The sequence below is a fragment of the Triturus cristatus genome, chromosome 11 (assembly GCF_964204655.1).
Source record: "Triturus cristatus chromosome 11, aTriCri1.1, whole genome shotgun sequence".
Taxonomy (NCBI): domain Eukaryota; kingdom Metazoa; phylum Chordata; class Amphibia; order Caudata; family Salamandridae; genus Triturus; species Triturus cristatus.
The window spans coordinates 1,065,924,800-1,065,951,101 of NC_140594.1; the positions used below are offsets into that span (position 1 = coordinate 1,065,924,800).

Below are 26,302 nucleotides of genomic sequence, written 5' to 3' on the forward strand. Positions count from 1 at the left end.
TACGTGGTGAGGTGAGGTACAAGAGAATGTCGTCCGCGTACAACGAAACACGATCCTCGAAGCCAGGGGCCCACTGGATCCCTCTTATCGACGGTTCCCAACGAAGCCAAGCAGCGAGCGGTTCCAAAGCCAACGCGAAGAGCAGGGGAGACAACGGACACCCCTGCCTAGTGCCCCTCCCAAGAACGAAAGGCCGGGAAACCCTCCCCTAATAACGACCACCTGTGCCAGCGTATAAGAGTTTAACCCAACTAATAAATCCCGCCCTGAAGCCAAACTTTGCCAGGGCGGCCCAAAGATACGGCCATTCTATCGTATCAAAGGCCATCGTGGCGTCCAGGGAAACCAAGATGGCCGGCTCTGAAAGATATTCCGCCCTTGCAAGTACGCCGTGTAGGCGCCGCAAGTTAAGGGCCGTATTCCGGTGCGGGATAAAACCGGATTGGTCCGGATGCACCAGATCGCAAATAACAGTAAGCAGGCGGTTCGCAAGAACCTTGGCAAGGATTTTCGGCTCTGCATTCAGCAGAGAAATAGGCCTGTACGAGGCGCAACGGTCCCGAGGCTTACCGTCCTTGGGAATCACGACTATAGTGGCCAGACGTTGGTCATCAGGGAGAGAGCCGAGTTCAAGCGACTCCGAGAACATACGACGGAGAAATGGCGCAAGTTTATCCGGTTGCAGTTTATAGAGTTCAATCGGGAGTCCGTTGGGGCCCATAGCCTTGCCTGAGCGAAGGGAACGAATCGCGGTTGCAATCTCGTCGACCGAAAGTGGGGCATCCATCTGCTCACGCTCCTCCACCGACAAGCAGGGCAAAGCAATATCCTTCAACAAGTGACGAGCGTCAGCCTCATCTCTAGCAGACACCGGGGAGTACACAGCACAGAAGTAGTCCGCAAAACACTCCACAATCTCACCAGGGTCAGTCACACTTACTCCCTCCGACGTCTGAAGCACGGGGACCACTCGATTCACTCTCTCCTTCTTATCCAGCCAAGCAATCAATTTACCCGCCTTATCCCCAGCATCATACAGTCTACCCTGCTGTTCCCTATACATTGTCCGAGCAGCATCCGTAACAAGGGACTTATATTCGAACTGCTTCAGGCTGAGGGCGTGGAGCCCGTCCTGAGTGACACCCGTCTCTAAGGCAGCCTCCAACCCCGATATCTCAGCCTCCAACGCAACCACCTCCCCGTTCTTAGCTTTCTTGGCCTCCACGATCAGGGATAGGGCGTGTCCTCGGAGGACCGTTTTGAAGGCCTCCCACAGGGACACTGAGGACAAGACGGACCCCTCATTCTCCAGAAAATACTGATCAAGCGACTTAATGAGACCCTTGCGAATCTTGGGGTCACGCAAGTACCAGGGGTTAATGGGGGCGATCCGCCCGGCGGATCGCATCCCGGTATCGAAGAGGAGCCACAATGGAGAATGATCGGAAATGCCCCGGGCCAGGTGCTTAACCTCCCGGACCCGGGTGGTCTGGGCAGCGGACATAAGGAAATAATCTAGTCTGGAGAGACTCCCGTGGGCTCCGGAGTGGAATGTGTACTGACTCTGTGTCGGATGTATCAACCTCCAGCAGTCCACCAGACCGAAAGTGTCCAAGAACCCGCCGAGCCACGCCTGGGCGGCAGAGAGGGCCCTGGGAGGGTAACGATCTAACTCGCCAGAAATCACGGAATTAAAATCCCCACCCACAAGCAGGAGACTATCAGGAAGTTCAAGTAACATACGACCCACATCAGAGAAAGTGGAGGTCTGGAGGCCCGGGGGAACATAGACCGAAACCAATGAAAGAGTTTGCCCCTCCCACCGTCCAGTCAAAGACGCGTAGCACCCTCTATCATCAAGAGTAACTTTGTCAATCTCAAGCGGGAGGGAAGAGCGCAGCAAGATGCCCACCCCTCTGGAGCCAGTGGTGAAGCCAGACTGTGCGACCAGTCGGTAGCCCCCCCTGTTCATAGCATGACATACATTTCCCACCAAGTGCGTCTCTTGAAGAAATACCACATCAGGGGCCAATCGACGCAAATATTGCAACACAACCCCACGTTTGATACGGTCCCCCAATCCGTTGACGTTCCAAGACATCAGTTTCAACCCGTCCACCCCCATCCCAACACAAGAAGCTGGAGTCCCCGGGCACGCAGCCAGACACCTGAAACTGAAAGGGAACAAAAACACCGCCTTGAAAAGAAAAAAAACACAACCCAACCACCACTGCCTCCCTCCCACCCCCACACCAATTCCCCCCCCCCACCCTGCACCCCTGCGGACTATACAGCCCCCCCAACTTGCAGTGTGCCTGTCGCCCTAACAATCCCATGCTACAAAAAGACCCTAGAGGAGGAAAGGGACCCGTCCCCGCCCGCACCCAGACGAAACATTAATAGACAAAATATACAGTTGAAGTAGAACCTGGCTGAGCACAGAAGGAAATGTCAAAGTGGAGGACCAAGAATCATTCCTGCAGAGGCCCACCGCCCTCGGCACCGCCAGTACGCCCAGTTCGGTCTCCCGGTTCCGGCAGGGAATCCAACCAGTCACTCACTGTGTCGGGGCGTTCAAAAAAGAGAGTCCGATCTTCATATTCCACACGAAGCCTGGCAGGGAAAAGCATAGAGTATTTGATGACCAGATCTTGAAGACGGCGCTTCACCCCCTGAAAGCTCATTCTCTGTTTATGAAAGAGTTGGGTGAAGTCCGGGAAGAGGTTGACTGCGGAATTCTCATATTTAACTGGGCCGTGCACCCTCGAGGCCTGCAGGATCGCATCCCGGTCTCTGTAATGAAAATGTTTTGCAATGATAGGCCTCGGGGGAGCGCCTGGTCGAGGCCTACCGCCCGGGACACGATGGGCACGCTCCACGGCGAAGAACTTGCTCAGGCCCGAAGGAGCAAGATGATTGAGGATGAGATCCTCGACCATAAGGTCCCCCGGACGATTGTTGGAAGTCTCCGGCACACCTATGACACGGATATTATTGCGTCGTGCCCGACCTTCGAAATCCTCCAGCCGCCGGGACATCGCGTCGTTTGCAGACTTTAGATCGCCAAGAGTTGCCTGGAGGTCTGATACATCCGCAACAAGAGTGGATGTCCTCAAGTCCAGCGATTGAACCCTCTCGTTAGTCTTAGAGAGATCCGCCCGGATTAACGTAACATCAATGGCAACCGTGTCAATTTTACGGGCCAGAGCCTCGTACTGCTGGGCGATGGTCTCCCTTATGCCGTTGATGGCGCCCATAACGTCCTGCAGCGACAATTCCGTGGGGATGGACGGGCCCCCACCGGAGTCCTCCATGACGGCACTCTCCGGCCCGGGGGTCCCTTTACCCTGGGTATAGCGATCCATGATGTTACTCTGGACTGGTCCTCCACGCTGGGCCGTCTTGGTCTTCCGTTTCTCGGGATCCCCCTTGCCCCCCATGTTGGGCAATGCTCACCGGTGGGGTCCGCCCGGACCGGTAGCAAAGGGGCACCAGCAGATCAGACACTGACTGTCCGAGAGCCCGCTCGGGAGAGTTGAGAAAAAGGCACAAATCAGTCCAGCACCAAGGCGAGGACGCCCCAGCCGTGCCAAGTAGCTCCTCGATCAGGACATACAGAAGTGCAAAAGCGAAACTGAAAGTGGGGGCGCGGTCATTGGCAAGGCTCCGATGCCATTGTTGTTCAACTACTCCCCGGCCCCACGGTTCACCAAAGCACCGGGCACAGCTTCCAGGTGGGCCTCCAAAATGCAAGACGCTGTATTTCAGGTCTCCCCGGTCCGATTTTCGTTCTGAGAAGAGTTGTGGATTCAGCCAAGGTTCATCTTCCAGAATCCGTCCACAAATCCAGGATAATGTCAGGATAAGTTGCGAGGAGCGGCAAGGGTCCGGGGAGCCCTGGGCTCACGCGACCATCTTGGATGCGCGCGAAGCTCCTCGGGGACTCGGTTCTTTGATGCACCGTCTGATGTTTGGGATTGGCTGGAGGAGGCGGGGTTGCACAGCGGTCAGAGGCCTGCTGATTCGAGCAATGGCAAGCAGCAGGAGGGACGACCGCGGTGAGGGGAGACCAGGAGGGAGCAGAAGTCAGGCCCTGTCGGGGCGCCTAGCTTGGAGAAGATGCGCCTGGAACGCCAGGAAGCCCTTGAAGCTGTGGCGACCTTGGAGTCAGCGAGCAGTCAAGGAGACGCAGCAGCCCGCGACTATAGCGACCCAGAGACTAGCGGATCTTCCTCCCCGGCTGCTGTGCTTTCAGATGATCAAGAGCTACCAGTGGTAGTGTATGTTGCGAGAGGTAAGCCTGGGAAATGGGTGAAAGTGTGGGGCCCCTGTAACTCCTACCGTGGCGGAATTTGTACCCCGCCACTGACGCCTGAGCTGGCACTGGCCCCGACTCCCTAGTCTGCTTGTCGCCTTGGTTCTGGGAACTGAGTCCACTTTGTTTCCGCCCCGGCCTATCCCCCCCCCGCTATTCCTGTGGATCGGTAGGGTCCTCCCCAGGGGAGCTCGTACTGCTGCTTTGACTTTTGCTGCCTTGTGGATTTGTTTGTTGTTTCTTATATAAAAATGGAACCGCCATTTGGGGGGGTCCGGACGGTGTGGCCGCCAACGCTTCTTTCAACTCCTGTGATCTCTCTTACGCTGCAGCGTGTGTTTACCAACTGTTTTTTATGCTCTTACCGTTTGCTAGCGGCCGGCCCGAAGGTTGTAGGCCCATCTTTGTATATCTATTGCATTCTGTAATAAAGGTTTCAAAAAAAAAAAAAAGCGCTACCAGTGGTGACGCCTCAAACAGCTGACATTATTGTATGAACTTTGACATGCTGGGGCAGCACAACACAGGTGATGGGGGATGGAGTGAGCGCAGCAGGGTCTGGGGGGAGGGGGGTAGCGAACCCTGCTGCCGCTCGGTTGATGCGTTGTGGCTCTTTGTGCTGATATGTGTGGACACACTCGGGTACTTTTGACGGATGGGACTGAGGTTGTCGGGGATTTCCCTTCCCGGGGTGGGGAAAGGGAGGGAACACGCATGCTACGTCCAACGGGTGGCGGTGGCAGGCAAAATAACACTGCATGCGCATGTTTGACACCGTTAGCGGCGCAGACGGCACAGGAGGCACAGGCGAAGGTAGCGCAGGGTCTTAGTACCTCGCGGCCTACAGTCACCTTTAGCGCCCACCAGCTACCACCTGGCGTAGTCTTCATAGCCACTTGAGTTGTGAGTTTGGACGAATGCCCACTTTGGGGTTTGCCCTGGCGGTTACGCAGTTTTTGATTTCAAGTGTGTGTGCCCAGCAGCACACTATTGTTTTTATATTTGTTATGTTGTTGCAGCAGGCCAACGTGGCGTCCGCAACTGAGGTCTTTCCTTCCCTCCTGGCCGACCCGACCCTGGCCTCGATTCCTACACAGTCCCCATCTGTATTTGATGGCTGACACTGCGGTGATTACTTGGAATATACGAGGAATGCACACGCCGGCCCGTCGTTATTCTGTTTTCGCATACTTGCAGCGACACAGGGCGGCCATTGCCAGGAGACCCATATACCGCAGTCGGAACTTGACAGGCTGCGACTCCGCTGGAGGGGACAGCTCGTCGGGACCACATACTACGCGCACGCCCGTGGTACATTGATCTGGGTAAGGGCGGGCACTCCATTTACATGTATAGACACGGTGGTTGATCCTGCCGGGCGGTACACCTTGGGCAGTGGGAAGATGAACGGACAGCGTCTGTTATTGGGTTCCCTTTATGCTCCAAATGTCGACCAACCGTCGTTCTTGGATCAACTGTCTGTGGCGCTAGCGCCATATGCGGGCCATCCCTGGCTGATTGAGGGGGGGGGGGGGGGATTTTAATGCAGTTCTTGACACACACTTAGATAGGTCCTATCCGCCCCTCAGTAGCACACAGGCCATTTCAAACGCGAAGAGCCTCACTGATTGGTTGTCGCGGTGGGCCTTACGAGACATGTGGCACAGTTTACATCCCAGCGATCGCATTTACTCGTATTACTCCGCGGTACACGACCTTCATGTCCGACCTGACCGGGTGGTGGGATCTCCCTCCTTGATTCCCCTGATAGGTCAGGCAGACTACTTGGGCCGAACCCACTCGGATCATAATCCTCTCAGGTTGGACTTGCGTTGGGGCCCCGGAAGACCTCCCGTTCCAACATGGCGATTGCAACCGGCAGCCCTGGAGGATGCTGAATTCCGGGCCTCTCTAGGCACGGCAGTGGAGCAGTACTTTGACTTGAACGAGGGTACGACGGGCATCGAAATGACGGAATGGGACGCACACAAATCCACAATACGGGGACACTGTCTAGGGATGACATGGAATATCCGCCGGCAACTGTCGTTGTCGCTCACTGCACTGGAGTCCCGCCTTCTGTTGTACGAACGCCTCGGCGAAGAGGGAGGACGGGACTCGGCTGGCGCGTCTTCGGACGCGTCACGCGGAGCTACTTGAGCGATTAAGGTGTCACAACTATGCGGCTCATTCGGCTCGGGTCCACGCTAAATCCGATAGGACAGGGAGGCTATTGGCCTGGTTGCTCAGACAAGAGACGGTGCATGCCCCGAAAGAATCAATCTGCGGGCCAGACGGGACGTTGGTATACACACATTGGGAGATCCACCAAATCCTGACCTCACATTATGCGGCTCTATACACCTCCACAGGGCGTCGGCGAGTGCAGGATGTGGATCAGGTTTTGGAAGCTGCCCAACTGCCCACCATCCCGGATGCGCATCAGGACTCATTAGAGGGCCCCCTCACGGTAGAAGAGATCGGAGATGCGGTGGCCTCGTTGGCCACTGGAAAGGCACCTGGACCGGACGGGCTCCCGGCGGAATATTACAAGGCCTACCGGGAATCCCTAGTGCCCAAGCTACATACGTTGTACCTGGCAGCCCTTGAGGAGGCCACGTTACCACCATCCATGAGGGAGGCCTACTTGATCTCCCTGCCCAAGCCTGGGCACGACCCTACCAACCTGGGGTCATATCGCCCCTTTGCCCTCCTTAATGCGGACTACAAAATTCTAGCTAAGGTGTTGGCGGAGCGTTTGGCCCCAACGGTATCGGCATTGGTTCATCGGGACCAAAACGGCTTTGTGCCAAAGCGCAGCACCTCGCTTAACCTGCGGCGGTTCTTCCGGGTGGCGGTGGAGGGAGGGCAGCAATGGCCCAGAGCGGGCTGCTTGGTCTTAGACCTTGAAAAGGCCTTGGACTGCCTTGAGTGGGGGTACCTGGTGGCAACGTTGTCCCACTACGGTCTGGGTTTGGGGTTCCTCCAGATGGCGGCGCTTCTCTACAAAAACCCTGTGGTTCGGGTGAGAACCGGTCCCTACATCTCCGATGCAATCCCGATTGGCCGTGGCACGAGGCAGGGATGCCCTCTTTCGCCCCTCCTTTTCGCGCTTGCCATAGAGCCTCTAGCTGCTACGCTGCGCGGGGTACTGACAGACGGCATCCCCCTGGGAGATGCGACCCATCAGGTCTCGCCATACGCGGACGACCTCATGGTTTTCATCAGGGATGTGGCACACATTCCGGAGGAGCTGGAACAAGTCTTGTCCGATTTTTCCGTAATATCCGGGCTGCGGGTGAACGCCGCTAAATCGCGTCTCTATGCGTTCCGTGCTGAGACTAGGGACCCGCAATACAATCTTGGGGGTGTGCGGGTCAAATGGCAGCCGGACACCTTCTGCTATTTGGGTATCCAAATATATGCACAGTAATGAATGGAATCTGGTCCTTTATCCATGAATGTAACGCAGGTCGCGTCTATTCTCAACCAACAGATGCCAGACAGCAAACTGCAAAATGCCACGTCCTCTTGGGAAGCCCGCTTCTACCTATTTTTGGACCTACTACAGAGCCCAGCATCCATCCCAAATGGCGTATTGCCCATGTCTGCATAGAGAACTGCCTCTCTGGGTCAAGACTGAAAGGAATCTCCACACCACCACTCAGGGCCTCTCTGTCCATTACACAGGCATCACAGAACCCGCGCATTACAATGCTTTTAGAGATGAATGCCGTCTGGAAAACAACTCATGACCTCCTGTAAGAAGACAGCCTCCTACATCTCTATGGCACAATGGTTCCATTAAGATCAATCATCTGCCACCGTCCTGGTTGGACTGGATCCATGCAGGGATTTTTGAGGTGCCCCCACCTACTGGCTGAGGACACCCTGAAGTCTTTTGCAAGCCTTGCTATGGAGTACCGGCTCCCACTTCCCGAGGTATCGCCGGCATAGTCTCCATTCTCAACCTCGAGTGGGGAATTGGTCCTCTCCTCCCTCCTCACATCTACTTGGTGCAATGGGTCACTTGTAAAAAGCTGGTCTACGGATTTTGTAACCTACTGTTGTCCAAATGTTTTCTGAACCGCTGGAACGCCTTCTCCGGACCAGATAGCAGGCTCAGCTAAAAATAGACTATTCCCCAGTACACTACTCACAGATCCTAGCCTCTCATTGCAAGGGTCTAAGGGAAACAAGGATGACGTTCTGCTACTTTAAGGCTTTGCAAGAGATGCCATTGGTCCCCAGCTAAGCTACACTGGGCCCAACTGTTATCTATGTCGGACTATTGGTAGTGCCACAGTCCGGAATATGGGATACTGCACATTCTTTGGTCCTGCCCTGCACTAGCGATCTTCTGCAGAACACTGTCGAACATGCCACACCACTTCAGGCTCCGCTAGCGAGGTGTGGAAAATTTAGAAAAAGAAGTGGGCAAATGGTGCATTTTCAAGCAAATCTCAAAAAGCCTTGAAGGCTTAAAAAGCAATTGTGAAAGTATAGACTATCTATAAAAGTCTTTAACGGATAGTGTAGTGTGCAAATTCAAATTGTACAATGCGACAAGCAAAGTTTGTAATTATCTCACCTGGACACAAGGTTGTGCTTGCACTGCATCTGGTTGGTAATTAAAGCTGAAAATCTTCCTCCCATATTGATTATCTTGTAACAATAAGCATGGGAGTTGCAAAATGCCAATTATGTTTTAAGCAAATTGTAGACAAGTTGAACTTAACTATGTCAGGACACAAGGGTCCCTGCACGCTGCAATCCTATAAATGTGCCGAGCTGCCAGTGCACAGGAGGACTAGTGCACACGTGGAGTAGTCTAAGGGGCTGCAGTGCTCAATGCAGCTTGTGCTCATGACTGCCTGCAGAGTTTTCTTGCACAGGGAGACTTCAATGCAGTACTACCTTTACACTTTGCTAACAGAGTGAACAACAGCCTTTAAGGCTGTCAGTGCACAGAACTAGCTGTCCACAAAGCCTGCTGTGCAGGGGTCCGCCTCCGTTACCATGCTAGAGAACGCATCTGCTACCATACACTGAGCAAGCACAGTACAAACCCACCAATGCACAGAGCAGCCTTGTACAGGATTGCGCATGTGCAAGGACGCTAGTGTGCAAGGCTCCCCGCAGGGCTGTCAACATGCACAGTAGCTCTCCTGGCTGAGTGAGAGAATATCTATTGTTTCTCTCTCTGCCTCTCCTAGCTTCCCGTCCCCTCTCGAGGTTTTTAAGAAATTAAACAGTGTTTTGATCTGTATCGAGATTGGAGACTTAAAGAATTGGGTTCGGATCTGGCGCACGCAAGAGCCAAAAGGTCTTATCTCAAAATAGGACGGAAATATGGAACTGAGCTAATAGAAGGAAATACAGGCTTCACACCGGACACCTGAGTTACTTACAGTACAGAACACAGACAACGCATCGACTAAAAACTCGGGCAGCGCCAGTGTCACATGCACGTCTACCACAATCGGCCACAGATTCATTTTGTTTTATAACCGTCTTAAATAGTTATTTTTTTTATTTTTTACACTGCAGTCAACACCTTAGTAATTAGCGGTAAACCATAATGTACTGGTGAATTCAAACAGGATGCATTATGTAGATGTGTCCAAACTCTACTCCACTCTAGACAAAAGGGGATCTGCGCCGAGATCTATATAATCACAAGGCCCAGAGTCAGGACAAATCAAGTGCGGGGCAACGAGGTCAGGTGTGGTCTCGCTCGTAGTATCTCCACTCTTCCCTTGTGCAATGCGTGCTGTTAACACACAATGAGGGGAGAGACAGGCTGGCTGAACAGGATGGACAGAAATGGCCAATCACTGCATGGCTTCACAATAAAGCCATACAGTGATTGGTCATGTTACATGGACATGCGCAGGTGGAGACACCTGGAGAGAGAGCTCTAGTGTGCATGTTGGGCTGGCTGAAGAAAGGCTGCAGTCCAACCCGACATGCGCACTCCGTGGGCCTAGATGTGCTAGCTGGGGAGTATGGGGTCTGTCAAATTCAATATTATTTGAGACCGACCCGCTTCAGGCACGCCTGCACTGGCTTCCAGGAGCTGCCTCAGACAACCGGCTGAAGGCTGACTGCCACGGGCAAAATAAAATAAACGTTAAAATGTATATGTTTATTAACATTTAATAGGGGGGGGCAAAATAGAAGTGGGGCAAAGCCCCAATGGAAGAACCCCCCAGTTTCCTAACATGTTTAACTTCCTTGCACTAGATCATGATAGCACTAGTCCGTTATATTCCCCCAGCTTAGGTCTCATCTTTCTTAGGGTGATTTTTTTTTTTTTTAATAATCACATTTTTATTGACTTTAACAACATAGGAACAATTTAGCCAGTATACGGAAATCACTGTTTTGAATACATTCGCACGTTCATTGCATCCCCGGCTCACTGTCCCCATAAAAGTACAAAGACAGAAGTTAGGACCAGGTTAAGCTGGACCCTCCACATTCCCCAACCACTTTCCCCCACACTCTGCGGTATTTCCGAACGCACCCCTTAGCTTTATAAAGGGCTCTTTCTTGGGTCGCGCACCAGTCTACCCCACTTCGCCACCTTTCCAGGGTGGGTGGGTCAGGGCTTATCCAGGCCGCCGCAATGTCCCGCTTGGTCACATTACAGCTGTATTAAAAAACAACTTGTCATTCCTGGACCCATCCAGCCCATCAGTAATCCCCAGCAAGGAGTGACGTGGATCGTGAGGAACCTCCCATCCCAATACCTCCGTCAGTTCCACTTCAATGGCTCCCCAGAACTGGCCCAAGCGAGGACACGACCAGACCATGTGAAGTAAGTCAGCGGTGGCATGACTACATATCGCACATGCCGCATCCGGACGCAAGCCCGCTCTATGCAAGCGCAGGGGAGTGAGGTACACAGCGTGTAAGTAGTAGAGCTGAACCAGCTTGAGCCTGGCGGAGACGGTGACTACTCTGGGAGCCATCAGGGCGTCGCGCCAGTCCACCTTGTCGAGGGGGCCCACCCATTTCACCCATTGGTCCCTCAACTTGTCTTGGGATGTGGGAGTGTTGTTGACGAGGGTACGATAAATGCGGGACACCCCCCCCCCCTTACCCAAGTCTCCCATCGTAGTTTGGGCCTCTATGGGGCTATACTCGGCCAGCCTCGTATCATCCGCAATATGCATTTGGAGAGCATGTCTCAATTGGAGATATTTGTAAAACTGAGACGAATGGAGGGAGTAACGATGCCGGAGCTCCTGGAAGGACAGCATATGGCCCCTTACCCAGACATCCCCCAACTGGGCCATACCAATAAGGTCCCAAGTTCGGAACCCCTGCAGCCCGCTCACCTCCCGGAGCCACGCCCCGTGCCAGAGGGGGGTACACTGGGTTAGCTTCCCCATCCATCCGATATGACGGAGCGCTGTCCGCCAGGCCAAGAACACGGAGCGCGTTACGTTTGGCAGTCGAGTCGGAATGGGCCCCCCATACATCATGGCCTGGATGTCCACAAACCCCAATTCGCTGAGTTCCAGCCTGTATGCTGGGTCTGAACAGCCCCCATTGAACCAGTCGTGGATGACCAGTAGACGCAACGCCAGAAAATACAAATACAGGTGCGTCATCCGCATTCCTCCATCGTAAGAAGGAATCTGACAGGTCGACAGGGCCACGCGGGCTCGCCCTCCACTCCAGAGAAACTTGGTGATTAGACTGCCCAGTTCCCTGAACCATGCCCTGGAGAAACAAAAGGGGTGTTCTGTAGGACGTAAAGGAACCTGGGGAGGATCATCATTTTAAACAGGGCCACCCTCCCCAGGGGGTTCAGAGGCAACGCCTTCCATTTGAGAAGGTCCGCCTTGGCCTTCTTGACCAGCGGTGCCACATTAAGGACCAGCCCAGCTCAGGAAGAAGTGCGACCCAGATCCCCAGATGCTTAAAAGACTGCCTCCGTATTGGTATGGCAGACTGCCAATCGAAGCATTCTCTAGAGAGATGCAGGGGGACCAGTACTGATTTCCCGGGGTTGAGCCGCAGCCCCGAGGCCTGCTGGAATGCATGCAGAATCCGAAGGCATTGTGGTCCGGAAGAGGCTGGGTCAGACAGGAAAACAAGGACGTCGTCCGCGTACAATGCGATCTTCTCCGCGGCCGCATGGGGCCACTCCCATCCGTGCAGCCGCTCCTCCGCCCGCACCAGGGATGCCAAGGGCTCCATCGCCAGGGCGAATAATAATGGGGAGAGGGGACATCCCTGCCCGGTACCCCTGGCGATGGGGAAGGCCTCCGACAACACCCCGTTGACCAGTACACGTGCTCTCGGATGAGCGTAGAGGACCCGGACCAGAGAACATAAGTAGGGCCCAAACCCCATCTCAATCAGCACATCCCGCAGGTACGTCCAGTCCACCGAGTCGAAGGCTTTCTCGAAGTCGATGGCGCTCCTTTCCAAGTATGGGGTAAGTAGATGCCGATGCGCCAGGGCCTTCTGCTGCCGTCGAAGGCAGTGACGGGTCCCACGCTGAGGCATGAACCCGCGTTGATCCGTAAGGACCAAGAGGGCCAGATAGGGTTTCAGCCGTTGGGCCAAGATAGTAGCATAGAGTTTAATTTCAGTATTAAGGAGGGAAATGGGGCGATACTCTGCGCAGAGCAGGGAGGGAGGCTGGGATTTCGGAAGAACTACAATGGTAGCAATATCCGTTTCCGGCGGAAAGGCACCTCTTTCCACGGCCTCGTCAAACAGGCTGGCTAGTTGGGGTGCTAGGATGCCCCGATAGGCCGTATAATATTCCTGCGGGAGGCCGTCAGGACCTGGGGTTTTACCCGGAGAGACTAGGGTGATCGCCTCCTCAATTTCTTTCAGGGAGATGGAACGCTCCAGGTCCAGCCGAGCCGCTGGGTCCAACACAGGGAGACGCACCCCCTCCCGGTCAAGGAGGGCTGCAACGGTCAGCTCTGGGGTGCGCGCTGCCTACAGCCTCCGATAATAAGCCGCAAAGGTGTTCGCCATCGCCACAGGAGCACGGGGTCCCGTCTCGTCCGCCACCTCTGGAATGATACGATTCGCCCTAGGATATGTGGCCAACCTATGCAGGATCACACCATTCTTGTCCCCCCCAACCGTAGACTCGCGCGACCGATGGCCTCCAGAGGAGCCTGGTCGCATCCAGAGAGCTGTTTGATTTCTTCCCGGATGAGTGCCAAGCGTCGTGCCTGGGCTGCATCCTCCATCGTGGATAGCAGTTGTTCCAGGCGAAGCGTCTGTGCTTCCTTGGAGGAAATCTCTTGTAGCTGCGACTGCCTCTGGACCCTAAGCTGCCGTTTGGCGCAACCCCGCATGGTCGCCTTTCCTGCCTCCCATAGGGTACCCGAAGACGCTACCAAGCCTTCGTTGGTGGTAAAGTATCGCGTGAGTTCCCTCCACACCGCCTGCTTAAAGTCTTTATCCTGAAGAAACCAGGCATTCATCCTCCATGTTTGACGGGCCGCGAGCGGGGGGGCCCCTGAGCTAAGGAGTACCGGGGAGTGATCGGATATTCCTCTAGGGAGGATGCGGACATCGACAATCAGGGAGCAATCAGTCGCAGGGACAAAGATCGCATCTATGCGCGCCTGGGTGCAGTGAGCTGCGGAGGTGTGCGTGAATTGGATGCTGCGGGGATGCCATATGCGCCAAGCGTCACAAAGCCCTAGGGACTCGGACCTTTCTTAGGGTGATTTTATACGCTCTTTCCTGACTGGCTAAGTACTCCTGCAGCAGCAAGGCTGTCCATTATTGATTTCAAAACACCCACATGATTTGCTACACTTCTGCCACGGACAAAAACAAAAAAGACCTCCCAGACCATCTCAAGGGTCTCCACTGAGCCAATGTAGTGTTCAAAATATTCCTTGAAGGCAATTGTCATCTCAGCATTAGATACAGGTTCTAGAAGGGTGCTGACAAACCTCCATGTAAACCCAGTGGGTTGTTTGAATGAGATGCTTAAATCTATCACTGGAGATGCAGGCCAGGTGTGTGCATTGGAGGTGGGGGGGAATCTGCCCATCCCCATATCTATATCTGGCACTGAAGCCCCACCACCTTTTTGCTATACAGGGTAATACAACTGAGGACTGTGCTAATTAGGACCACATAGGCACACCAGCACTACCACAAGTATATCTGCAATGCACAGACAGTCTCATATAAGCTGGCAAAGAGCCTTGCACCAAAGTACAACAGCAGTAGATGTTACAGGGGTATGTGCATGCCCATATACTCTCGGAAACAAAGCTGGTACAGCTCATACAGCAGTAGAATAAGATTCACTCACAACTCTACTTGGTACAGCATGGACAGCTGCAGCTCCTTTACACAAAGCTCCTCCGCCCATGACAGACCAAGCGTACCATGTCAGCTGAAGTGCAAGCTTCCCTTTCCTAAGAGTACATATTAGCAGGCAACAGTGCAAGCTTCCTTACTATACAGCAAAGACAGCTGCAATCTAAAAGAACACACTCTCTTCCACGTATTGCGTTGAAGGTTTCCTTACTTGGCCATGAAAAAGCCTGTACTTTTAGTAGACTGCTGTGGGTGGGGTATGACAAGCTGAGGGGGCAATCGGAATAAAAGAAACAGAACACACATCACTGGTAGGAGCAGGGCTAGCGTGCATGTCCATGTTGCATCAGTGCAACTATCCCTCAGGCATACAACGAAAAACTAGATGACTACGCATGGCGTGCTTTACACACATGTGCAGCAATGCAAGCATCCCTCATGCAGACAACGCCAAGAGCAGGGCAAGTGTACAAGTCTAACACACGCTAACATACTTCCCCTTAATGCCCTGGTGAGGTACTGAAATGTAAGACTGCCACTGTGACAGCAAAGGGTTGGTGCAGAAACAGAACACGGTTTGGGTGGAGAAGTGGGGAGGAGATTGTGGGGGTGTGAGGTACTGAGATGGAAGCTGCATACTTAATGGATTAGGGCTCAGCTGAGGGGTCAGGAAGACAGAGGGTGGGGGTGAGACAAGGACAGTGATCAAGTGGACGATGTTGAGTTATGCAGCCCCATTACGGTCTGCATCAGGGCATCCCCCTGGAACAGCATTGGAAAGATTGCCTTGTCATGACCCATCTTTTATTTGATCTCAACAAGGGAAAAACAAGGCCACAGGGTCAGTAGAAGTTTATGGAGTTCAGAATGTGAGAAAACAATCTACAGAAGAGTGACCCGTATTATAACTATGTGGCACATATCACGGAAATGGCGTCCTCTGGAATGGATTGTCCAGTTCAAGAGACCGTTGTGAATTAAGTCCTCTGGATATCTCACCGGATGTGTAATGTTCTAGAGGCCACTTCCATGCCGTCTTGTGTTCAGTTGCACACACTATTCAAGGATTATGTCCTCTTTTGGGATATGGTATTATAGACCGATGGTCACCTCAGACCTATTTCAAGTCCTGGGGGTCACTTCTAGTATAGTGTATGAAGTTCTAAAAATCCCAGCTGAAGTGCTTTATGTATATTGATCATGCAGTGTGCATATGCAAGCTGAGACGGTAGAACAAATGAATGCATAAGCAAACCGGTAAACAATAGGGTTAGTAGGCAGATGAGAGAGACACTGGAAGGATAGAGGAACAGATGTTAGAGTAAGTGAAGGGTGGGAGAGCCAATGGGTGGTTAGGCAACTGTGGGGAGGGACAGTGGAAAAACAGAGAAGCATGGACCTAGATCATTAAGTACGAGAATGGGTGAATGAGCAGGTGGGACAAGCATAAGGAGGGTCTGGAAGGAAGGAGGTAGAACAAATAACTTACATTTACTGGACTTACTGTAAAAAAGGGAAGAAGATTAGCTATTGAAGGTGAAACTAAGCGAGGAATGTTGGATGGCAATATCCTTTACTTCTTTGCAGACCTTTGATCTCAGTTCAGAAGCACTGAAGGCTACTATAATAGTATAGTACAGTAAAAGTACAGTACTAAACCCTTCTTGGAGACTCATGCCTGAAACACTGGCTACTATGCTAAAATCCTTTTACCCTGGGACAATAGTTGATCATCATTAGGTCCTCAAAGGATAACCCCTTGTATGAAGCAAATCAAGCAGCCATGCCTTTTGTCTCATGAACAAAAAACAGAAGTTCTAGCTGCAAACAACTGGTTTGCGTGTTAATCCCCCTGGTAGATGAAAGCTTTTTGTTTGGAGACAACAAGAATTGTTTACCGGGAAAAGGCCATAGTAGCGGCCTGGTCAATGGTCGTTTGATAGCCAGTGACACAAAGTTCTTAGTATATTATAGTGGTGTTATTTGAAGTAATTTTGAATGGGTTTGGGCCACCAGAGATTCTTGGCAGATCCAACTGCTTATTATTAATGTCCTTATCGTCATAGCTCTCAGACTGTAGACTGAGAAGTAGTAGTATTCAGCCACCAGTCCACAGATTCTCAAATTAAGATGTTTTTGATGGAAACAGAGAAAAGACATTACCTGCGAATAATTTACGTTTTGGAAAGCTGCATTTAATAGTGGACTGTAAATGCTGCATAATATGGCGATAGCTGGCAATCTTAAACTGTGTCCTTTAAATCTTGAAAGCTGTGAATGCATTTCATTATCCCTAACCAATAATGTAGGCCCACTTAATGCTTGCCGTTTGAAAGATATGCCTACCATCTACATGCATTCACCCAATCATGAATGCCCAACCAGCCTACTAATAGCTCTCCACATAAAGCACAGATTGAGAGAACACAGCTGTTTTAGGAGACCCCCCCCCCCCCCCGATATCGTCACAACCTAACCTGCCACGACAAATACTGCTACAATTACTTTTCTGTTTTGCACTGATCCCAATTTCATCATGCGTTTTTTTTAACTGACACTTCCCAGTGAAAACAGAGACTACTACACTCTACCCTCTGGCCACAAAACCCTTTGTGATACAATTAATGGATCCATTGTTATACATGGCACTGCTCCTGGTAATGTATACATGTTGCTTACAAGTCAGACCGGATTATGTGCCAACATCAATGCACTAATTCCCTAGAGTGTTCGTATGACAGACTTAGGGCTTAGAAATAACTCACTGTTTGAATGGTAATGCTAACAAATGTGTGCTCCATCATACCGTATTCAAAATGCATTCCAACATTGTGTTATTAAAAATAGAGAGCTGAAGACTTTATGCTTTATAAAAGCTGCAAAGCTACGTATAGTGATTAGTACCAAGGCCAGCCTGTCTTGTATGGCACCAATTTGAAAGGCAGAAGAAATTGCTACATTTGCTTGCAGAAATAGCTGCATTCGCTTGTCTTCAGGGCACTTCTGCAAAGGGACATAGTGTTCCGAAGCAGTAACATAAAAGCTAAGCAGGAGTTTCCTCTCCATAGGGCCCCAATGAAGAAAGGTTAAAAAGAACACTAGATTTATGAAGGTGGGATGCATGTGAACTGGTTTCTGACTGGATATGCTGAGAAATCGATTCCTGACTTAAGCCAGGGTATGCAGGGATACTTACATTAAATGGCATATAAATTATATAGTTAAATACCTTTGCAACCTGTAGAATGCCTCTGCAAATTAGGCAGTTTTTTTTACTAACAGTAGGTAAGTATGATGAAAACATTTGGGGCATTGCGAAGGTTTGTGCTAATTTAGTTAGCTCTGCTGATATTTTAATAATTGTCACTATTCTAATATGCATGATTCTTCCACAAATCATGTGTAACTAATCATTGCATAATTTTTGTGTGTTATCTGTTTCTGAGGGACGAGGGTGTGCGGGTTCACCTACGGTACCCCTGACGGACTTTGACTTCCAATCTAAAACATCATAAGTCAGAGAGGGGAATGAGAGACCTCTACCATTCTTCTTTTCTCCAAAAACGGCATGTTATTTGCTTTAAAAGCTAAGGAAATCTACTGCATGTCTCACCACTCCCAACACAGTGGGAACATAATCACCTACCTATCAGCAGCATATCAGGAAATATCTATGGCAGATTAAACAGTAGGTTATGAAGGTTTTCCCCAATATATTCTTTAAACTGCACAAGGAAACCAAACCTACTGCCTTGTCCAGTTAACTTTTCAGGCAGGAAAATGTGAGCCAATTAATAGGGTTTGATGCATCAGACCAGATTGCTTACATATCCTCCTGAACAGCAAAGTGACAGTGGTCCCCATACTGATTTTTACTGGACTACAAGGTGCAGTATACACACATTCCACTGCTGTTCGTTAAGTAAGCAAGATAAGATGGACAAATAAATATTTCCAACATCTAATTTAGCACGCTCTATAAGTCCCTAGTAAATGGGACCCCTGGTACCTAGGGCCTGAAGTACTAAACAGGTTCCCCAAAGGCAGCAGCACAAATAGTACCCCCCTAAGCGACCCCCCACCAAACTCATGCCGGGCTGCGTGTTTTGGTGCAGACAAAAGTGAAAACACGACCCGACACACAACCCTGTGTGCCAGGCCCCCTAACACTGAATGTAGTACTTATAAGTCACCCCCCTACAGCAGGCCTTAGAGCCCTAAGTCAGGTTGCCTGGTATTACATGCAAGGGCTTACAGCATGACCAGATATGCCCCTGTGCTTGTCAGTTCCATTACTGCCAATGCAAGTGGACAGGGAAGCCATTTCAGAACACATGCTGGACACTGGTGAAAATGAGTTTCCCAGCTACAGGATGGCTTCACTGAAGATAGGGATGTTTGGTATCAAATATCTCGTATTGATAAATCCATACTGATTACAGTATTGGATTTACCAAAACCTGCACACAGAGGGCACTGTAGAAGTGCCACCCTTAAAACCTACCAGCCTCTGGTGTGCTTGCTGACTAGCTTCTGCCAACCTGCACACATGAGCCGCTGTTCTGACCTCCTAGGGTGAGAACCCTTTGGTCTCAGGCGACCCAGAACAAAAGCCTGTCCGGGAAGACTGCCACACCCCCTCCCACAGGATGACCGGTTGATTAGCCTTCATAGGCTGGCAAGCTTCAAAGAGCCGCCGCCTTTGAAATGCGAATCTGGCTCCCCTCACAGGAGACGAAGCCGACCCTCGTTGTCCAGAGCCCCCTTGTCACCTGGACAGTTGGGAAAATTAGCTAATCAGGTAGGCGTGCCACCCCCAGGCTAGTACCACCCCTAATGTGGGCTAAACTGAGGTGGACACGACTTTTCAGAAGAAGCCATTGTGATGGCATTCTTAGGAATTCTGGTACAGGGTTATGCCCACTTCCTACAGAACTGGTCATATAGGGGGCGTAGTGACCCGAAGCGTCAGTAGTCCATTGGCTACTACCCTACACTCACTTAACACCCCTAAATTCAGTATTTATGTGAGCCCCCGGCACTAGTGCGACCTGAAAGACAAAGGAGGACGTGAAGAGTCACATCCAGCAAGAACAGAAGATCCAGCAACTGACTTGGCGCCAACCCTGCCGGCCCACCCGAATTGCACACAAAAACTCAACTATCCTGCAGCTGTTGAGTCCCCAAAGCGCGAGAGATCTACAAGCACTTCACTCAGCAACCAAGACCTCCTCAGAAGCAGCAGACCTACTTCCCTACAACCTGTAGGTATTCAAGCGTCATGGAAGGACTACATGACCGCAGAAACCCAACACTTAAAACCTCTGCACCAGTCGCCTCTGGGCCGTGGAGAAGAGAGGCAATGGTGTCCCTACATCTTCGAGTATCATGAGGCCTTAGCCACCCTGTTTGTTCAGCCCGAATGGCACCCCAGTCAAAGCCTACAGCCACTTTTTACCCTGACCGTCCCCATAGAATAACATTGGGCCGCTGACGCCGTTTTGCACCTCTGCATCCGGCTGCCCTAGTGCTGCTGCTGGTGCTCCCTTGGGCTTTGCACAGCACTCATCTTAAATCCTGGAGAATGGTCCTGTAAGTCGCTGTAGTATAACCAAATGCAGCACTAACTTCTCCTCCCATAGGATAAACATTGTAACTTCTAGAAATTGCAAGAAGTGCCAACTTTTTGAATTCAAAAATATTTCTATTAAAAAACTTACTTACCTGAATGAATGGTTTGTGGTGCCAAAACAAATATTTAGATACTGGTTATTTGTATAAATTGGTGTGGATCTCCTTTATGGGTCGTGGGTCTCATTTATTGACTATTGTGTGCATTTCCAGATGTCTTGCACTCCTCTGAGAAAAGCCCAACGCTGCACGACCACACTACCACCTAGAAGAGCACCCTTGGGGTTGCCATATCAAGCTCCTGGGCACTTATAAGGAATGCTTGGACTCTTTACACAATACATCTCTTTGTGATATTCCTATAAAGAACCAGCTTCCTACACTGGCCACCTCAATCCAAGCTTAATTTGCCTCTAAATAACCGGACAGATCACAAAGTAAAAATGATTGAGCCGCTCTGGCTTATTACTACGCAGACCTGATCATTTGATATCATGCGAGGCTGCAGAGTGAAAATATTGTAACAAGGGAATACTCTAAAAGCCGTCACCTGCATCTATCTACACTAATTCAAGAAAAGGGCAGAATCTTTAGCGAAAATGTATTCGTGTGGAGTGGGTTATTTGTAAACTGGAGGAGACAACATACCATCACTGTACCCAAGGCAATGAAAGCATTAACGGTTGCTGCTAGGTTAACCCCTTCGTTTGACTAGATGAAGATTCAAGTTTGCCTTTTATAGAAAACGCATTGCATGCTGCCATGTGGTTCTTTGATTCTGACAGCTGTCAACATTTACCTCGAGCGAGCTGCAACTCAAGAATTGCTATTTCATTATGAAAACATACTGAGAAACACTAAATTCAACCACTATCAGCACAGACTCCAAATATCTTAAATTCTAGAGCAGGAACATACTTAAAACAAGTTAGTCTATATACAAAATATTTACTCATTGAACAACAAGACATGGCCAACTTTCGATAAATGTGCACATGATCTTCAGTTATTATAAATTTAAGAGTGCTTTGCTGAGGCACCCTGCATTAGGTCTAAATGCCAACTCACTTTGGTGACAATTAAAATACTCCAAAAATGTAAACTCAATTTACAGCCATGTACCAATGAACAACTAAAGATTTCTAGACGGGTGTAGTAATTTCCAGTAGTTCTCATGAAATGCCTTTTTGGTATTCAATAGAAACAATTGATGGACGGAATGCTGGACAATGCAAACATTCACCCCGTCACAAGGATCTGGGTTTAATCCATCATTCTTTTGCTCACCACACCACCCCAGTTTGGACCCATCCATATGCAAATCAGTCCTGACCCTGTTCCTTGTGGGAACAGTCCAGCCCGAACTTCCAAGCCAGGTCCTCCCTGGAATGGAAACAAGCATCCTGGAACCGGTTTCAGGGCATTACCCTTCATCGGCAAGGCTAGCTTGAATCCAGTGGTGTAGTGAGCACGGGACCCACGTCTGGGCATACCCTTCCCACTTAGGGCGACATATGGAAAAGAAACAATTGATGGAAGGAATGCTGGACAATGCAAACATTCACCCCCTGTCACAAGGATCTGGGTTTAATCCATCATTCTTTTACTCACTACACCACCCCAGTTTGGACCCAGCCATATGCAAATCAGTCTTGACCCTGTTCCTTGTGGGAACAGTCCAGCCCGAACTGCCAAGCCAAGGGAGGACCTGGCCTGGCAGTTCGGTCTGGAATGTTCACATGGGGCACAGGGTCAAGAGACTGATTTGCATTTGGCTGGGTCCAAACTGGGGTGGCGTAGTGGGCAAAAGAACGATGGATTTAACCCAGATCTTTTGACTGGGGGAGAATGTTTGCATTGTCAGCATTCCATCCATCATTTGTTTGCTGTAACACTTTTTTTAATATTCAAAGCATTTAAGTGCAAATCATTAAGACTGAAAATTAGCAGCAGCAAAAAGAGAAAGAACCTGTTCCATCCCATTTGTTGAGATACTGTAAAAATTATGTAATAAAGGGGAGTCTGCAATCCTCGCCTAAAAGTCAGTCGCTAATTTCATTACTACTGGTGACATCCCTAGTTGACTGTAATAAAGAATGGACGTAGCCACTTAACTTATTAAAAGTTGAGTTCTGATGTTACAATGCCTGGTGCTAGAGCCAGCAGCAGAAGGGAAAGGCAGGACACAGAGCAAATTTTAAACTACTTATGAAAATGAAATGTGGCTTTTCCTTTTTCCGATTTGTTTTTCTAGATTAACATTGATAAGCAGAGGCAATATTTATGGCAACATGATTATTTTTCCACCCTCACTCCTTACGCGAGTCCCTTCTGGTCTCCATCCCGAAACCAGTCAGGGACCCCACATGACTTGCCTCATAAATGCCCATCGTCATTCTTGGAGCAGACTATAAGATACTGGGCAAGACGCTTGCCGCTCGATGCGGCCAGCTGCTTCCAGGGCTGGTCCACTCTGACCAGAACAGATTAGTTCCCTGGCCGCAGTACTTCGCAGTAACTGCGCGGTCTCTTTCACCTACAAGACTGGGTGCGCGGTAAGTTCCCCCGGGCGGCATGCCTTATCTTAGACCTGGAGAAGGTATTCGATACCCTGTCCTGGCGTTCTCTTTTTGCTGTGCTGGCTCGGCTAGGAATAGGGCCTTGGCTCTTGACCTACACCAAACTATTATACTCCAATTTGGTCTACTGGGTGTGCCTAGGTCGCTTGATCTCTGCCCCGTTCTCGATTCATTGGGGGACACGACAGGGGTGTCCCGTATCCCCCCCGCTTGTTTGCGCTGGGAAAAGGAGCCACTCGCTGTGCACCTTCGCATAGAGAGCCAGGAATCGGGCATCCCTTTAACTGATAGAAACCATGCAACATCACTATACGCCGACAACTTACTCCTCTATGTACAAGACATCGCAGCTGATCTGGCGCCCATCCGGAATGCACTTTTGCCGCTGTGGCATGGCTTTGGGTTAACTGGGAGAAATCCGTCATTTACCTGCTCCACCCTGGGCAGATCCTGCGGAAGGTATATCTTGGCACCTCCTGCCTTCATTGTCAGACTTTTCTACCACTCCACCACCCACCTATATGAGGGGAACCTCCGTAAAGCTCTAGGGAGCATCAGAGTCCAGATGCGCTTCTGGAGCACCCTACCTCTGGGCTCATGTAGGTAAGAGAGCCCTGGTGAAAATGGTGGCACTTCCTCACCTCCTCTACCACTTTTCGAGCATCCCGGCGGTGTCCCCTTCCCCCATTCTTTATTTAGAGAACTGGACACCCTCATTGGCCCAGTCTGGGGGTCTGGCCGCCGGGTGGCTCTATCCAAATTGCAGCTGCCGACCGGCCGTGGAGGCCTCAGGAGCCATCCGCTGAAGCGTACTTCTTAGCGGCCCAATTACAGTGGCTGTCCTGTTGGACAGCTGGGCGCTATCTGGTGGGAGGCCTATGCAGAGACAGGCCCCTGACCACTCCAGCTCTTGCACCTTCCGGTCTCTCACCCCGCATCTGCATGGACACTACAGGTAGCAATGGTGCGAATGTGCATGCCCACGATACACCATCTCCCTCTGTACTCGCCTGAGCTTTCCCTGGTCGACCTCCCTCGGGGCGAGACCATTATACTGCGCAGGTCCTATGGGTTTGGGCTGCACACACTCGTCGAGGTGGGCAATCTCGTCGAGAAGCTAGACCCTCTCCCTTTTGCCCAGCTGGTTGAAGAGAGGGAGCTGCCACAGGGACAGTTCCTACTTCATCTACATCTTCTCCCTACATGTGCGGTTCTTTGAGACCTCACTGAAGGGGAGCCCAAGACGCACCCAATCTTGCAAGCCATCCTGACATTGAGACCAGGACACCACCTCATCATCTAGCTGTACAAGGCCACACAAGTCTTGGCAGCTACTTGCTTTCTACCCCTTAAATGAAAGGAGGAATTTGGACGAGCCCTGCACGAGAAAGAGTTGGAGTGAGCTTTCAGATGTGGTCTCCCGAAATACGTGCTTTAAAAACATAAAATTCTTCATATTACACAGGGCATACCCGATTACACTACCGTTTCCAAGACACACAGTTTGAATGTCCCCGATGCCATATTTATGCACATGTGGTCGTGCTCGACCCTTCAGGCTTACTGGCGCGTAGTACATGAGATACTCTACGAGGTCGCCGGGTTACTAGATATATCTCTTTCTGGGAGGAATGCTCTCTTGAATTCCTTAAGAGACAGAAATACCACAAATTGCAGTTGCGATTCGACGCCCATACGCTGGTGTTAGCAAAATGCACCATAACAGCACACTGGCGCTCACCACTGCCCCCGCCAATTGAGGCCTGGAGGAGAGCCCTGCGCAAGTTCGGTGCAGCAGAAAATGTGCTCTATTCCAAGGAGGTCCGGCGTCTCCGCCCCAGACCTCACTCCCCGCAATGGGCTGGTCTTCTCCGATGCTCTCGACAGTTAGGTGAGGGATAGGGAGCACCTCCGGTTCCCCTGGTCCCGCACAGGGAACCCAGATGACACCCCTCCACTTCCCCGTGAGTGGGCCCCAGCCGCCGTGATGACTCCAACACCAGGTGCTACCGAGCATTCCCCAACAAATGAACTAGGCCACCCCACCACCAGTAACGCGCAGACCCGCCTTGCAGTCTCTTAACCCTACGCAAAACGACAGTTCACCTGCTCACCACCATGCTCCCCCTCTAACCTTTCTCTCCTTCACCTCAGTTTATGTCCCCTGCGTTGCTCCGACCATTGCAGAGACACGGCTCATGCACTGCACCCAGTCAACTACGCAAATTAAGCTGTACACCGTGTTGACACCTCAGATAGGTGGAACGCCCATGGGTGAAGTTTGTACTTGTTTGACTGATGTTCCAAATACTAATGTAATGCAATTTAACTGAACCCAGATTGTTAACTTGCTTAATGCAAATAAAAACTTATTACAAAAAAAACATGATTATTTTTCCATGCTGTACATAATTATAGGAGAGAAAGAATGTATTCATATTCAACACATTCCATTTATTGTACAGCTTTTTTTTATCTGGCTTTAATTAAACTGCTTTTAATATATTTTTGAAGCAAATATCTGCTTTTTTGTTGCGTTTATTTTTGCACAGAGATTCTAATTTTGTTCTCGATATTTAAAAACATCCTCATTTCTTTCATATGAAAGAGCACCACACCAAGTGAGAAGGGTTATGGTGTGACCAGCTATTTTCAGAAATAGAGTACCCCTTGCTGTGCAATATAATGATATTGCCACTCACCTCTGACTTCCATGAACTTAAGGAACTCTGCTTTTGACCTTGTTCCTCTATGTTACACAATTCCTCTCACTTGAAATACCTTTCTAATGTATGGCAAGGGTTACTTTATCCCATATATTAGCCCCAGGTTTAATTATATTGTAAATGTATTATTATTTTAGATTTACAAAGCCACCAGGCATCAAAGTGCTAACACCAGTCAAAAGCAAACAGAGGGAAGCAGCATCAAAAAGAATAAGAAAATAACCATGTTTTGAGATGCTTCGAAAACATATACATATATAGATATATCTATACATCTATGTATATAGGGAGCGTGTTCCGTTACCTGGCCACAGTCAAAGAAAATGCACGGCCGACCCCTTCTAACCTTCTGAAACCTGGGGTTGATCAACCTGCTGTGAATTTAAGCTGTCTATTTGAAAATACCAGTTAAAGGTGGCTCTCAAATACCATGGACCCTACATAGTGCCTTGAAAGTCACCCACTTCCTAAGTGGGAGCCAATCGAGTGATCGCAACCACTCCCTGACCGAATGATGTTTCGGAACTTTCAGAATCAGTCAGGTGGCCTCATTTTGGATGATCTGAGGTTTATTAAAGGGAAAAGTGGTAGAAATGTAGAATTCTGGATACAATGGCTATCACATAATTTGGAGCCAATGATGAAAACATTATGCATTTGCAATAAAGCACAAGGAATGTCAGCAGATACATTTTGTTTCTTTCACAATCGTTTGCAAGGCTGCACAG

The 26,302-nt window shown here is 50.3% G+C and overlaps 1 protein-coding gene across 1 annotated transcript in view; it reads right to left on the bottom strand.

Moving 5' to 3' along the window:
• The window catches only part of ZNF639 (zinc finger protein 639), a 69,960-nt gene that overhangs the window by 33,535 nt on the left and 10,123 nt on the right, over positions 1–26,302 (bottom strand). The window lies entirely within an intron of this gene.